Here is a 13,432-nt window from a genome sequence, read left to right as displayed (position 1 = left end):
TCCCGCCCCCACACACGGCCCTGCTGCCAAGCCGCTGTGGCCCCAAGCCCTGCGGGCTCAGCCCCCCGTGTGCCCAGACACCTCCCTTGTGGTTGCTGGCTTCGTCACCCGGACCCAGCCGGTGGCTCACGGATTGCGCTGGAAGGCACACCCCACCTCTGGCAGCCGCCGGCCCCACCTCTTCACCTTTCCCAACGTCTGTCTCCAAGCTCCCTGGCTCACTCTCCCCACACCCCGAGAATCAATCACCCTCCGTTTGCACAGCCAGGAGCAAGGAAGTTGCCACATCTGGCAAGGATACCTCCCTTTTCCCTGGAGGGTCCCTGGAGCATCATCTTGCAGGAGGAGTTCCTGCAGAAGTCCACACGCTCCCGGCCCTGGGCCCAGATCGGTTTCCAACCGCAACACCCTCACCACCTCACACACCACCCCCTCCCCTGGAACCCTCTTGCCCGCCTCACCTCAGCATCAGCCCTGCTCCGCCAGTAACACCACCTCAGCCTGCACCCTCACCATCCCCCTGCTCCCCCAAACGCACCCATTCCACCCACCCCTGCTCCCCACCTCCCCCATCTCCACTCCACACCCCCCCGCCCGCGCGCAAACACACACACACACACACACACACACACACAAGCCCGGTTCCTCCTCCATGAGCCATCCCAAATCCTACTCTTGTCAAGGAACCCGCCTCTGCCTTTGTCCCACTGGCCCGTCTCCCCCCAACCCCGACCCCAACCCTTGGCCTGTTCCTTTTTCTGCTTCTTCCAACGCCAGTAGAACTGATTTACTTTCCTGGGTTAGTCTCAGGTGCACGGCACAGTGATTCAGTCCCCTGTTCTTTTCCAGGTGATTTTCCAGTGTGGGTTAAGGCGAGATACGAATACAGATCTCATGCTACAGAGGAAAGCTTTGTTGCTCATCTCCTGTAGGTATACTAGTTCCTCTCTCTTGATCCGACTCCAACTTCGTCCGTCCGCTGCCTTTCCCCTTGGGTAGCCCTATGGACGTTTTCTATGTCTGAAGGTCGTTTTCCCCTTTGCACATAGATTCATTTGCATTCGTTGGCAGAGTCCACAGAGCTTTGTCCCTCTCCACCCGACTCACTTCACTCAGTGGACCCTTCTGTGGGTCCGTCCAGCGTCGCGGCCCGTGGCGATGGCCGCTCCTTCTTGACGGCTGCGTCATATTCCACGGTACACATATACCTCTTCTTCTCGTGCCGCCGGGCACTTGGGCGTTCCCCATGTCTCGGCTCTGGCACAGAGGGCTGCGATGACCCTGGGGGATGCCTGCATCTCTTCCCATCAGGGGTGATGTCTTTTCCCGATGGGTACCCGGGATTGGGTTTGCTGGATCACAGCGTAAGCTCTTCTTTTTCCTATTGCTGGACGGATCCTCGACGGATTGACTTCCAGGGAGCAGTAGATGTTGTTCTGGAAGTGTAGCTGGTCTACACCGTGGTGTCCGTTTCCACTGGACAGCGTCGTGATTCCGTCCTGTGTGTGTAGGATGATGTTTTCAGATCGCTTTCCATTACAGGGGGTGACAGGAGATTGCATCCTATTCCCTGTGGTAGCCTGTGTGTCTTTGCTGGTCGTCTCCTTTCTACTCAGCACTAGTACGGTATGTCCGTTGAGCCCGGCTCTTCATTCATCCCTCCGTCCCTGACTTTGCCCTTGGGAAGCCCGAAGCTGCTTTCCTGTGTCTCGGGGGCTGTCGCTGCTTGGCACAGGGATGAATGTGTACCACACTTTCGATTCCACCCATCTGTGACCTTGTCTGTTTGACTCCCCTCACCAAGGGTCATATTCTGCAGCTCCGGCTGCTGTTGCTGCCAGTGACACTATGTGACTCTTGTGGACGGCTCAGTGACATCGCGTCCTCTCCCTTTCTCTGACAGCGCGTCTCCGTGGGTGAGCCGCTGGGGATGGGCACTAGGGGTTTCTCCCCGTCTTGGCTACGGCAAACGGTGCTGCTACGACCGTGGGGTTTGCATGTGCCTTTCTGAATGAAGAGTTGAGCCTTTCACAGATACGGACCCCGCTCGCCTGTCTCCCGCTTACTTAGTTACCTATGTATTCCGTGTCCTTTTGAAAGCTCACTCCAAAGTCATAGTAGCGGTTGTTGTGCGAGTAGAGTGGATTTCCAACATTGTGCTCCTTTCCGATGGACTGCAACGTGATTCTGTTTCCCAGGTACAGATTTCAGATTTCATGTATGTTTTCAGACTCTTTTCCGCTTGAGGTTATTACAGGGTACTGACTCTTATTGCCTGTGTTGAACTGGATAACCTTGGTGCGTCTCCCATTATAGGCGGTCCTGCGTATCTGTTCGTTGCAGCTCCAGAGTCATCCCTCCACCGCTGCCCTTCCGCCTGCGTTACACTAAGGCGGTTTTCTGCGTGAGCCGGTCTCTCTTCGGCAAATAGGTTCGTTTTGTATTCTTTTACACGTTCCACATGCTTCTGTCCAACTCGGTCTGACATTCTTCACCAAGTCTAAGAGTCTCTAGGTCCATCATTGCTTGTGACAAATGGCAATCCTTTCCTTTTCTCTTTAGGACCGAGTGATCGTTCCTTGGGACATCTATGCCACGTCTTCTTGGGCCCGCCGTTCGAGGATGGGCACTGGGGTTTCTTCCGTGTCGTGGCTATGGCAAGTAGTGCTGCAGTGTGCAGGGCGAGTACGGACCTTTAGACCTCTCCGAGGTTAGTTCTCTGCGGGTGTGTACCCAGGACGGGGTGTGCTCGGTCAGATGGGAGCTCTCTTTGGTCCTCATGAAACCCCAGGCATCCCCGCTGCCAACCACCACCCACCATCCCACCCTGATCCCCCAGCAATGGCACACCCGAGACTGGACATCTGGTCCTGATGAGTGGGGACTTGGGTCTCTGGGGCGGGACGGTGGGCCCACCCTGTTCCGACCGGGTCTGGCCCCCGTCTGGCGCTCCGTTTCTGTGGCTCGCTTGCCAGCGTGCTAGCCAGCGCCCGGAGCCCCAGCCCACCGCCGAGCCTGAGCAACCTGCGGCACCGCGCGCCAGGGTGGCACGCACGCTCACCCGCCAGCCCGCCCACACGGCGTGCTCTCCCACCACCTCCCTCACGCCACAGCCCCCTCAGGGTCACCGCCTGCCCTCTGCCTCTCCCGCCAGGCCCCAGGCTCGGGCCCCATCTACCCGCCACCGTCCCCCTGCAGCCCCGGGCCATCCCTCACACGCCCTCCCCTGCCCTGGCGTTCACCAGTGCGGGCCTGCCTCCAGCTCCGCAGACCCACCCCTGCCACCCGCCCACCCCGACCGCAGACCTGTCCCAGCCTCACACGGGTGCCTGGCACGGCGTCGCCACCGCCTCCATGCTTCTGCAGAGGCCCTGCTCGAGTGGCCGGCCCATCTCTCGGCCAGGTCCCCGCGAGTCCCATGCCTCCCCTTCCCGCCGGCCCTCCACGCAGACGCCACGCCCAAGCACCCCTGGGCCTGCCTACCCGCACCCGGCTCGCTGCCGCCCCCTCTCCCTGCGATGGCTCTGCCCCGGTCCCTGATCCTCGTGGGAGCACCCACCAGCCATGGCCCCAGGCAGCTTCGTCCCGCACTCTCACCCACGCACGCTGACGCCCACGGCCCCGGCAGGGGCGTCGAGGAAACCTCCTGCGGCGATGGCTAGCACGCGTCAGGTCACAGGTTCTCCTTTGGCCCAGGGGACTCAGCTTTGTCCCGTCGCCCCCGAGCGTGCCGCCCTCGCCGCACGATGGTGCCCTTCGTCGGCCGTCCACTCCCCCACCCCCCCACCCCCCAAAGGACACAGTCCTTCAACAGTCGTGAAACCCTTTGGGGTTATAGACGGGCTGAAGCTTGGGCTAAGAGGAGATTGTGGGTGGCGACGACCCCCGGCGAGAGTTCCTGGGGACGTCGATGACAGTCTGTGGAGAGGGATGGAGTTGATCCTGGACAGACAGATTGGAGAGAATGGCAAAGTAGGAGATGTCATATCTAGGGCAGGGGTGCGTGGAACAGGGCGCTCTGTGTGTGTGTGTGTGTGTGTGTGTGTGTGTGTGTGTGTGCAGCCAGGTGCCCACCTTTGGTTCGTTGTCGGGGAGGGACATCTGGTAAACCTTGCCTCACTCCGGGAGGATTGAGAGCTGTGGTCAGGCAAGGGAAACACCATGTTGGTCGGCTTGCCCACCCTGGCCGGCATCACTGCCTGGGGCGCATCTGCCACCTCCCAGCTGGTTGGCTGGGTTTTCCCAGCCGGCCCGCCCCGCCGGGACCTGCGTGCTCCCTCACTTCCCCCGCGCGGTGCTGTGACTCGCAGCACGGGCCCACATTCGTCTTCACCCCTTTGCCTCGGGGAGAGCGAAGAAGAACTCAAGAGCCTCTTGATGAAAGTGAAAGAGGAAAATGACAAAGTTGGCTTCCAACTCAACATTCAGAAAACTAAGCTCGTGGCATCCGGTCCCATCACTTCATGGCAAACAGATGGGGAAACAATGGAAACCGGGCGAGACTTCACTGAGGTGGGGGGGGGGCTCCCCCAAATCACTGCAGATGGTGGCCTCGGCCATGAAATTAAAAGACGTCCGCCTCTTGGGAGAAAAGCTCTGACCAAGCTAGACAGCATGTCGAAAAGCAGAGACATGACTCTGCCACGAGGGTCCATCTCGTGAAAGCCACGGTCTGTCCAGCAGTCACGGACAGATGTGAGAGTTGCAGCATAAAGAAAGCTGAGCGCTGAAGAAGCGATGCTTTTGAACTGCGCTGTTGGAGAAGACTCTTGAGAGTCCCTTGGACTGCCAGGAGATCCAACCAGTCAATCCTAGAGGAAATCAGTCCTGAATATTCATTGGAAGCCCTGAGGCTGAAGCTGACACTTCAGTCAGTCCTCTGGCCACCTGACGCAAAGGACTGACTCCCTGGAAAAGACCTCGACGGAAGGCAGGAGGAGACGGGGACGACACGACACGCCAGAAGGTGAGATGGTTGGACGGCATCGCCGACTCGCTGGACCTGAGTTTGAGCACGCTGCGGGAGTTGGTGATGGCCAGGGAAGCCTGGGCTGCTGCAGTGCCCTGAGCGACTGAACCCATCGATACCGATGCCTCCCGGGCGCCGAGGTCCGCCTCCCAGAGCCCACTCAGGACCAGAACCCTCTTGGAGTCACCAGCGGCGCACGGGAGTCGCAGCCAGCCCGGGACCTGGCACTCAATGGCCAAGCCGCCCAGAGAGGTGGCTGGCATGCGGGACATGGGGAGGCAGGCGTGTCCGTGGCCACTGGCCCCACTCCCAGAGCCAGATCCCCCTCGCTCGTCCTCGGCTGTGGCCACCGCCGCGGCCGCTGCCGGCCCGCGCTGGCGACCACCACAGCCCACGCCCCGACCCCTACCCCCACCCGCCCTGTCCGACCCCACCTCCTCCCCAGCACCACTGCCAGCAGGAGAACCAGCACAAGCCCAGGAGCATCGCCGCTGCCACCAGGGGCAGCAGCCGCCGCCCCTCAGGAGGGAGGGGGCGGGGGCTGGGGCTGGGAGGCCTCAGGCGGGTCGTGGTGGAAGCGGCGCGAGGTGGCCACTGCGGCCAAAAGGTTTGCCCCGGGGGACGGCGGGGGTGGCCTGAATCGCGCTTGGGCTGGAGCTGCAGGGTCCCGGGGCCTCTGTCGCAGCGCTGAGCAAGCGTAGGCTAAAAGGGTGGTGGGGTCGCCGGCGAGGAGATCGGCAGGTGGCGGGCGGAGGGGAAGAAGAAAGGCTTCCCTGACCGGGAATCGAACCCGGGCCGCGGCGGTGAGAGCGCCGAATCCTAACCACTAGACCACCAGGGAGCGTCGGGGTTCGGCCCTCGCCTGCTCCTGCCGAACCCAGCGCCTCCGGGCCGCCCGCCGTCCCGCCGGCCCGCGCCACCGTGGTGCCCACACCCGGCCTTTGCAAGGCAAGTCCAGCCGCCCGCCGGCCCTGTCAGTCCGCCTGCCCTGGCGGGCCGTCTTGCTCTCAGCAGCCTCAAAACACTGCGCGCGCCACCGGCTTCTCGCACACACGCCCAAAGCCGCGCGCCAGCTGCCTGGCTCCCTGCTCCCAGCTCTCTCTGCCCCGAACGCCCCTGCCGGGAGGGCGGCGGACCTCAGCAAAAGGTCGGCCCGCTGCGTTGGCCGGGAATCGAACCCGGGTCAACTGCTTGGAAGGCAGCTATGCTCACCACTATACCACCAACGCTGCTCAGCCCGGGCCGCCGCCAGACGCCGGCCCCGGGCTCGCCCCAGCACACTCTCGCCGCCGCCGCCGCCGCATCCCTGCCCCGACGCCCCGTCAGCGGGAGGCTCTGCGCCGCCGCCGGCGCCACCAGCAGCCCACCAGCAAGCCCATCCGCGCCAGCTCTACGCAGCGGCCGGGGTCCACCGGCCCCACCGCCCCGGGGCGGCGCTCCCGCGGCCTTGCGGTCCCCCGGCCGTTCGCTCCCCGCCGCGGCCCGCGAACGCCTCCGCCCTCACCGCCGGGGGGCAACGCGGGGCACGCGGCTTCCAGCAGCCAGCTGGCCAAAGCCCTTCTCCACCGTGCGCTGGGCGAGGCCACTTCCCACGACGACAGGGGGACACGGGAGCCAGCCGCCTGCAGGCGTCACGGCGCTGTGTCGCGCCGCGCCGCGGGGGCGTCGCGAGCCTAGGAGCCCACTGAGGCAGCCCCTGTGGGCGGGCGGGCCGCAAGATCCGGCTATGGTCGGGCAAGGCCGTGGGGTGGCCAAGGAGGCCGTCGCTCCGCCGTGGCGACCGAGCGCCCGGCGACGACAGAGGGCTCAGGCTGGAGGGCTGCACCGGTAGAGGGGGTCGGCGGTGGCCAGGCGCCTGGTCCAAAGGCGGACGGAGGAGACGAAGGGCCCTTGGGGGCCAGGCGGCAGGACAGAGCGCCACCGCGGCCACCAAAAAGGCTGTGTTGCCTCCCCGTCGGGGAATCGAACCCCGGTCTCCCGCGTGACAGGCGGGGATACTCACCACTATACTAACGAGGACGGCGGCGACCGCCCTGCCGCCCGGCCCCTCTCGGGCTCTCGGGCTGCCTGCCCACGCCTCCCCGTGCCCACCACGGGCCCCGACCCGACCGCCCACCAAACCAACCGCCTCAGTCACAGAGGCGGCCCGCGACCCCGACACGGACCCGGCCCCCCCGGGGCACTGGACACTCCTCGTGCGCGCCGCCTCTTGCCTCCAACGCGGCCATTCCGCCGGGAGAAGGGGGTCCGAGAAGGCAAGCGAGGCTGCGAGGACACGGTGGGCGCGCGCCGGCCCGCGTCTGGCGAGGAGGGGCGCGGGTGAGGAGGGGACGGCCCGCCAAGGGCCGGGCTGGGTCCGGGGCGCGACCGGCGGCGCAGCCGGGCGCCTCGGCCGGCCCCGTCGCTCACCCACACCAGACGGCCGCCTGCCTGCCTGCCTGCCTGCCTGCCTGCATGCCTGCCTGCCTGGCGCGGCGCACCGCGCGGCCCGCCACGGGCGCCGGGGCTCGCGCCGCGTCGGGTCTCAGCCAGGCGAGCGGCCACGCGCCCGCCCAGGCCCGCCGTCAGGATGGCCGAGCGGTCTAAGGCGCTGCGTTCAGGTCGCAGTCTCCCCTGGAGGCGTGGGTTCGAATCCCACTCCTGACAAGCCAGCCTTTTGGCCCGCCGGACAAACGCACCCGTCCTCCCCGCGCCACAGCCTTTCTCCACACACGCCCGCGCCCCCCCCCCCCCCCCCCGCCACCTGCACCCCACAACCAGGAACCTTCAGTCCTTCTCAGCGCATCTTTCCTCCTCAGCTGGCTGCGGCTGCAGCTGCTGCTTTTCCGGCCTCCCCGCCTGCGCCTCGCGCACCCTCGCCCACCCTCCCACTCGCAAGGCCCCACCCCGCCCCGCCCCGCCCCCGTCGGCGCCGACGCGCGCGGCCCCGCGGCGGGTGGCAAGCCCTCCTCGCTTCGCGGGCGCTGCGACTTCTGCCTGCTGAACGGCCAACTCGCTCTCGCAGCCTTGCTTCCACGTCCGCCCCCGGCCGCTCTCCCTCCGGCCGGCACCCTGTCGTCCGCGCCCGCGCCGCCGGCCCGCCTGCGCCACCCAGCCACACCCAGGCGGCCGAGCCCCCGCGCCTTGCCCGCCAGGGGGCTGCTGCGTGCCCTCCACGCTTCTCCGCCTTGCGGCCTCGGCCGGGCCACACCTGCCTGCCTCCCGCCCGGGACGCGCGCCACGCATCCTTGCTGCGGGCCGGCGAACACCGGCCTTCCGTGCACGAACCCGTCCCGGGAAGGGCGCTCGGCTGGCGTGGGAGCGGAAGCCCTGCGTGCCCGTCCAGCCCACCCACAGGCGCCCAGCCCGCGCGCCCCGGCCCTCGGCGCCACCGCGCCCGTTCCCGGGGGGGAAGCCGCCGCCCGGGCCGGAGCCAAGCCCGGCCTGGCGTGCTCCCTGCCTCAGCCGGCAGTCCCCGAGCCAGGAGCCGCTCTGCCCAAGGGCCCCTCCTCACCACCACCACCACCCACCCTGTCAGAGCGGAGCGCCGGTGAGCGCCGTCGGCCAGAGCGCAGGAGCCAGGCTCACACGCCTTTGGGTCCTCGGGCCTGAGCGCCGCTCGGGGCGGCGGCGGGGGCGCCCCGGGGAGTCGCGCTCCCGCGCTCGCGAGCATCCAGCACAGGCCGAGCCCGGGGTCCCGGCCCCCGCCCGCAATGGCACGCTCCATCCCGCCCCTGCCGGAAAGCCAGCCCGCCAGAGGGGTTTTGGGTCGGGACCCGGCAGGTCGCTGAGAGGAACGTCGGCGCGCGGCCGCGGCGACCACGCAGCGCCTGCCTGCGCCTGGGGTTCCGGCGCCGGGCAGACGGCGTCGGCTCCTGGCCCCCTCGGGCGACACCGACAGCGTCGCGGCGGCCGTGGTCGGCGCAGAAGGCGCGGGACCGGCCGAGTGGGCCGGCGGCCCGCCGCCCCGGGGTCCTGCACGTGCCCGGACCCTGGCTTTGAGGTCGGCCGCCCGTGGTCTCCTGCTCCGATGGAGCAGACAGATGCCCACTGGGCGAGCGGTGAGCAGTGACGGGCGGGTGTTGGCCAGCGCCTCTGGGGCGGCGTCGGGCGGCGGCGGCCACCGGTGCATGGGTGGTTCAGTGGTAGAATTCTCGCCTGCCACGCGGGAGGCCCGGGTTCGATTCCCGGCCCATGCAACCCCAGCGTCCCCTTTTGGTCCCGCACTGCAGTCCCAGAGCCGAGCTAGGTCTGCCCGCTCCAAGGCGCTCAAGGGAGCACTCCTGCAACCGCTGGCTGCTACCTGCCGCCCGCTGCCTCTCCCACGCAGCTGCCCACGACCCCTCCCGCCCCCACACACGGCCCTGCTGCCAAGCCGCTGTGGCCCCAAGCCCTGCGGGCTCAGCCCCCCGTGTGCCCAGACACCTCCCTTGTGGTTGCTGGCTTCGTCACCCGGACCCAGCCGGTGGCTCACGGATTGCGCTGGAAGGCACACCCCACCTCTGGCAGCCGCCGGCCCCACCTCTTCACCTTTCCCAACGTCTGTCTCCAAGCTCCCTGGCTCACTCTCCCCACACCCCGAGAATCAATCACCCTCCGTTTGCACAGCCAGGAGCAAGGAAGTTGCCACATCTGGCAAGGATACCTCCCTTTTCCCTGGAGGGTCCCTGGAGCATCATCTTGCAGGAGGAGTTCCTGCAGAAGTCCACACGCTCCCGGCCCTGGGCCCAGATCGGTTTCCAACCGCAACACCCTCACCACCTCACACACCACCCCCTCCCCTGGAACCCTCTTGCCCGCCTCACCTCAGCATCAGCCCTGCTCCGCCAGTAACACCACCTCAGCCTGCACCCTCACCATCCCCCTGCTCCCCCAAACGCACCCATTCCACCCACCCCTGCTCCCCACCTCCCCCATCTCCACTCCACACCCCCCCGCCCGCGCGCAAACACACACACACACACACACACACACACACAAGCCCGGTTCCTCCTCCATGAGCCATCCCAAATCCTACTCTTGTCAAGGAACCCGCCTCTGCCTTTGTCCCACTGGCCCGTCTCCCCCCAACCCCGACCCCAACCCTTGGCCTGTTCCTTTTTCTGCTTCTTCCAACGCCAGTAGAACTGATTTACTTTCCTGGGTTAGTCTCAGGTGCACGGCACAGTGATTCAGTCCCCTGTTCTTTTCCAGGTGATTTTCCAGTGTGGGTTAAGGCGAGATACGAATACAGATCTCATGCTACAGAGGAAAGCTTTGTTGCTCATCTCCTGTAGGTATACTAGTTCCTCTCTCTTGATCCGACTCCAACTTCGTCCGTCCGCTGCCTTTCCCCTTGGGTAGCCCTATGGACGTTTTCTATGTCTGAAGGTCGTTTTCCCCTTTGCACATAGATTCATTTGCATTCGTTGGCAGAGTCCACAGAGCTTTGTCCCTCTCCACCCGACTCACTTCACTCAGTGGACCCTTCTGTGGGTCCGTCCAGCGTCGCGGCCCGTGGCGATGGCCGCTCCTTCTTGACGGCTGCGTCATATTCCACGGTACACATATACCTCTTCTTCTCGTGCCGCCGGGCACTTGGGCGTTCCCCATGTCTCGGCTCTGGCACAGAGGGCTGCGATGACCCTGGGGGATGCCTGCATCTCTTCCCATCAGGGGTGATGTCTTTTCCCGATGGGTACCCGGGATTGGGTTTGCTGGATCACAGCGTAAGCTCTTCTTTTTCCTATTGCTGGACGGATCCTCGACGGATTGACTTCCAGGGAGCAGTAGATGTTGTTCTGGAAGTGTAGCTGGTCTACACCGTGGTGTCCGTTTCCACTGGACAGCGTCGTGATTCCGTCCTGTGTGTGTAGGATGATGTTTTCAGATCGCTTTCCATTACAGGGGGTGACAGGAGATTGCATCCTATTCCCTGTGGTAGCCTGTGTGTCTTTGCTGGTCGTCTCCTTTCTACTCAGCACTAGTACGGTATGTCCGTTGAGCCCGGCTCTTCATTCATCCCTCCGTCCCTGACTTTGCCCTTGGGAAGCCCGAAGCTGCTTTCCTGTGTCTCGGGGGCTGTCGCTGCTTGGCACAGGGATGAATGTGTACCACACTTTCGATTCCACCCATCTGTGACCTTGTCTGTTTGACTCCCCTCACCAAGGGTCATATTCTGCAGCTCCGGCTGCTGTTGCTGCCAGTGACACTATGTGACTCTTGTGGACGGCTCAGTGACATCGCGTCCTCTCCCTTTCTCTGACAGCGCGTCTCCGTGGGTGAGCCGCTGGGGATGGGCACTAGGGGTTTCTCCCCGTCTTGGCTACGGCAAACGGTGCTGCTACGACCGTGGGGTTTGCATGTGCCTTTCTGAATGAAGAGTTGAGCCTTTCACAGATACGGACCCCGCTCGCCTGTCTCCCGCTTACTTAGTTACCTATGTATTCCGTGTCCTTTTGAAAGCTCACTCCAAAGTCATAGTAGCGGTTGTTGTGCGAGTAGAGTGGATTTCCAACATTGTGCTCCTTTCCGATGGACTGCAACGTGATTCTGTTTCCCAGGTACAGATTTCAGATTTCATGTATGTTTTCAGACTCTTTTCCGCTTGAGGTTATTACAGGGTACTGACTCTTATTGCCTGTGTTGAACTGGATAACCTTGGTGCGTCTCCCATTATAGGCGGTCCTGCGTATCTGTTCGTTGCAGCTCCAGAGTCATCCCTCCACCGCTGCCCTTCCGCCTGCGTTACACTAAGGCGGTTTTCTGCGTGAGCCGGTCTCTCTTCGGCAAATAGGTTCGTTTTGTATTCTTTTACACGTTCCACATGCTTCTGTCCAACTCGGTCTGACATTCTTCACCAAGTCTAAGAGTCTCTAGGTCCATCATTGCTTGTGACAAATGGCAATCCTTTCCTTTTCTCTTTAGGACCGAGTGATCGTTCCTTGGGACATCTATGCCACGTCTTCTTGGGCCCGCCGTTCGAGGATGGGCACTGGGGTTTCTTCCGTGTCGTGGCTATGGCAAGTAGTGCTGCAGTGTGCAGGGCGAGTACGGACCTTTAGACCTCTCCGAGGTTAGTTCTCTGCGGGTGTGTACCCAGGACGGGGTGTGCTCGGTCAGATGGGAGCTCTCTTTGGTCCTCATGAAACCCCAGGCATCCCCGCTGCCAACCACCACCCACCATCCCACCCTGATCCCCCAGCAATGGCACACCCGAGACTGGACATCTGGTCCTGATGAGTGGGGACTTGGGTCTCTGGGGCGGGACGGTGGGCCCACCCTGTTCCGACCGGGTCTGGCCCCCGTCTGGCACTCCGTTTCTGTGGCTCGCTTGCCAGCGTGCTAGCCAGCGCCCGGAGCCCCAGCCCACCGCCGAGCCTGAGCAACCTGCGGCACCGCGCGCCAGGGTGGCACGCACGCTCACCCGCCAGCCCGCCCACACGGCGTGCTCTCCCACCACCTCCCTCACGCCACAGCCCCCTCAGGGTCACCGCCTGCCCTCTGCCTCTCCCGCCAGGCCCCAGGCTCGGGCCCCATCTACCCTCCACCGTCCCCCTGCAGCCCCGGGCCATCTCTCACACACCTTCCCCTGCCCTGGCGTTCACCAGTGCGGGCCTGCCTCCAGCTCCGCAGACCAACCCCTGCCACCTGCCCACCCCGACCGCAGACCTGTCCCAGCCTCACACGGGTGCCTGGCACGGCGTCGCCACCGCCTCCATGCTTCTGCAGAGGCCCTGCTCGAGTGGCCGGCCCATCTCTCGGCCAGGTCCCCGCGAGTCCCATGCCTCCCCTTCCCGCCGGCCCTCCACGCAGACGCCACGCCCAAGCACCCCTGGGCCTGCCTCCCCGCACCCGGCTCGCTGCCGCCCCCTCTCCCTGCGATGGCTCTGCCCCGGTCCCTGATCCTCGTGGGGGCACCCACCAGCCATGGCCCCAGGCAGCTTCGTCCCGCACTCTCACCCACGCACGCTGACGCCCACGGCCCCGGCAGGGGCGTCGAGGAAACCTCCTGCGGCGATGGCTAGCACGCGTCAGGCCACAGGTTCTCCTTTGGCCCAGGGGACTCAGCTTTGTCCCGTCGCCCCCGAGCGTGCCGCCCTCGCCGCACGATTGGTGCCCTTCGTCGGCCGTCCACTCCCCCACCCCCCCACTCCCCAAAGGACACAGTCCTTCAACAGTCGTGAAACCCTTTGGGGTTATAGACGGGCTGAAGCTTGGGCTAAGAGGAGATTGTGGGTGGCGACGACCCCCGGCGAGAGTTCCTGGGGACGTCGATGACAGTCTGTGGAGAGGGATGGAGTTGATCCTGGACAGACAGATTGGAGAGAATGGCAAAGTAGGAGATGTCATATCTAGGGCAGGGGTGCGTGGAACAGGGCGCTCTGTGTGTGTGTGTGTGTGTGTGTGTGTGTGTGTGTGTGCAGCCAGGTGCCCACCTTTGGTTCGTTGTCGGGGAGGGACATCTGGTAAACCTTGCCTCACTCCGGGAGGATTGAGAGCTGT

General features: G+C 64.6%; 5 non-coding genes across 5 annotated transcripts; 2 read left to right on the top strand and 3 right to left on the bottom strand.

Annotated features, from left to right (window-relative positions):
- Positions 1-5,738: 5,738 nt before the first annotated feature.
- On the bottom strand, positions 5,739-5,810 carry TRNAE-CUC (transfer RNA glutamic acid (anticodon CUC)). Its single transcript has one exon. It is a non-coding gene; the product is annotated as a tRNA-Glu (tRNA).
- Positions 5,811-6,126: 316 nt separating this feature from the next.
- TRNAG-UCC (transfer RNA glycine (anticodon UCC)) lies at positions 6,127-6,198 on the bottom strand. Its single transcript has one exon. It is a non-coding gene; the product is annotated as a tRNA-Gly (tRNA).
- A 718-nt stretch (positions 6,199-6,916) lies between these two features.
- Positions 6,917-6,988, bottom strand: TRNAD-GUC (transfer RNA aspartic acid (anticodon GUC)). Its single transcript has one exon. It is a non-coding gene; the product is annotated as a tRNA-Asp (tRNA).
- A 544-nt stretch (positions 6,989-7,532) lies between these two features.
- Positions 7,533-7,615, top strand: TRNAL-CAG (transfer RNA leucine (anticodon CAG)). Its single transcript has one exon. It is a non-coding gene; the product is annotated as a tRNA-Leu (tRNA).
- Positions 7,616-9,076: 1,461 nt separating this feature from the next.
- Positions 9,077-9,147, top strand: TRNAG-GCC (transfer RNA glycine (anticodon GCC)). Its single transcript has one exon. It is a non-coding gene; the product is annotated as a tRNA-Gly (tRNA).
- The last annotated feature ends 4,285 nt before the right edge of the window (positions 9,148-13,432 follow it).

This window comes from Dama dama, chromosome 20, assembly GCF_033118175.1.
Source record: "Dama dama isolate Ldn47 chromosome 20, ASM3311817v1, whole genome shotgun sequence".
NCBI classification, from domain to species: Eukaryota; Metazoa; Chordata; class Mammalia; order Artiodactyla; family Cervidae; genus Dama; species Dama dama.
This window is presented reverse-complemented; position numbering and strand designations above follow the sequence as displayed.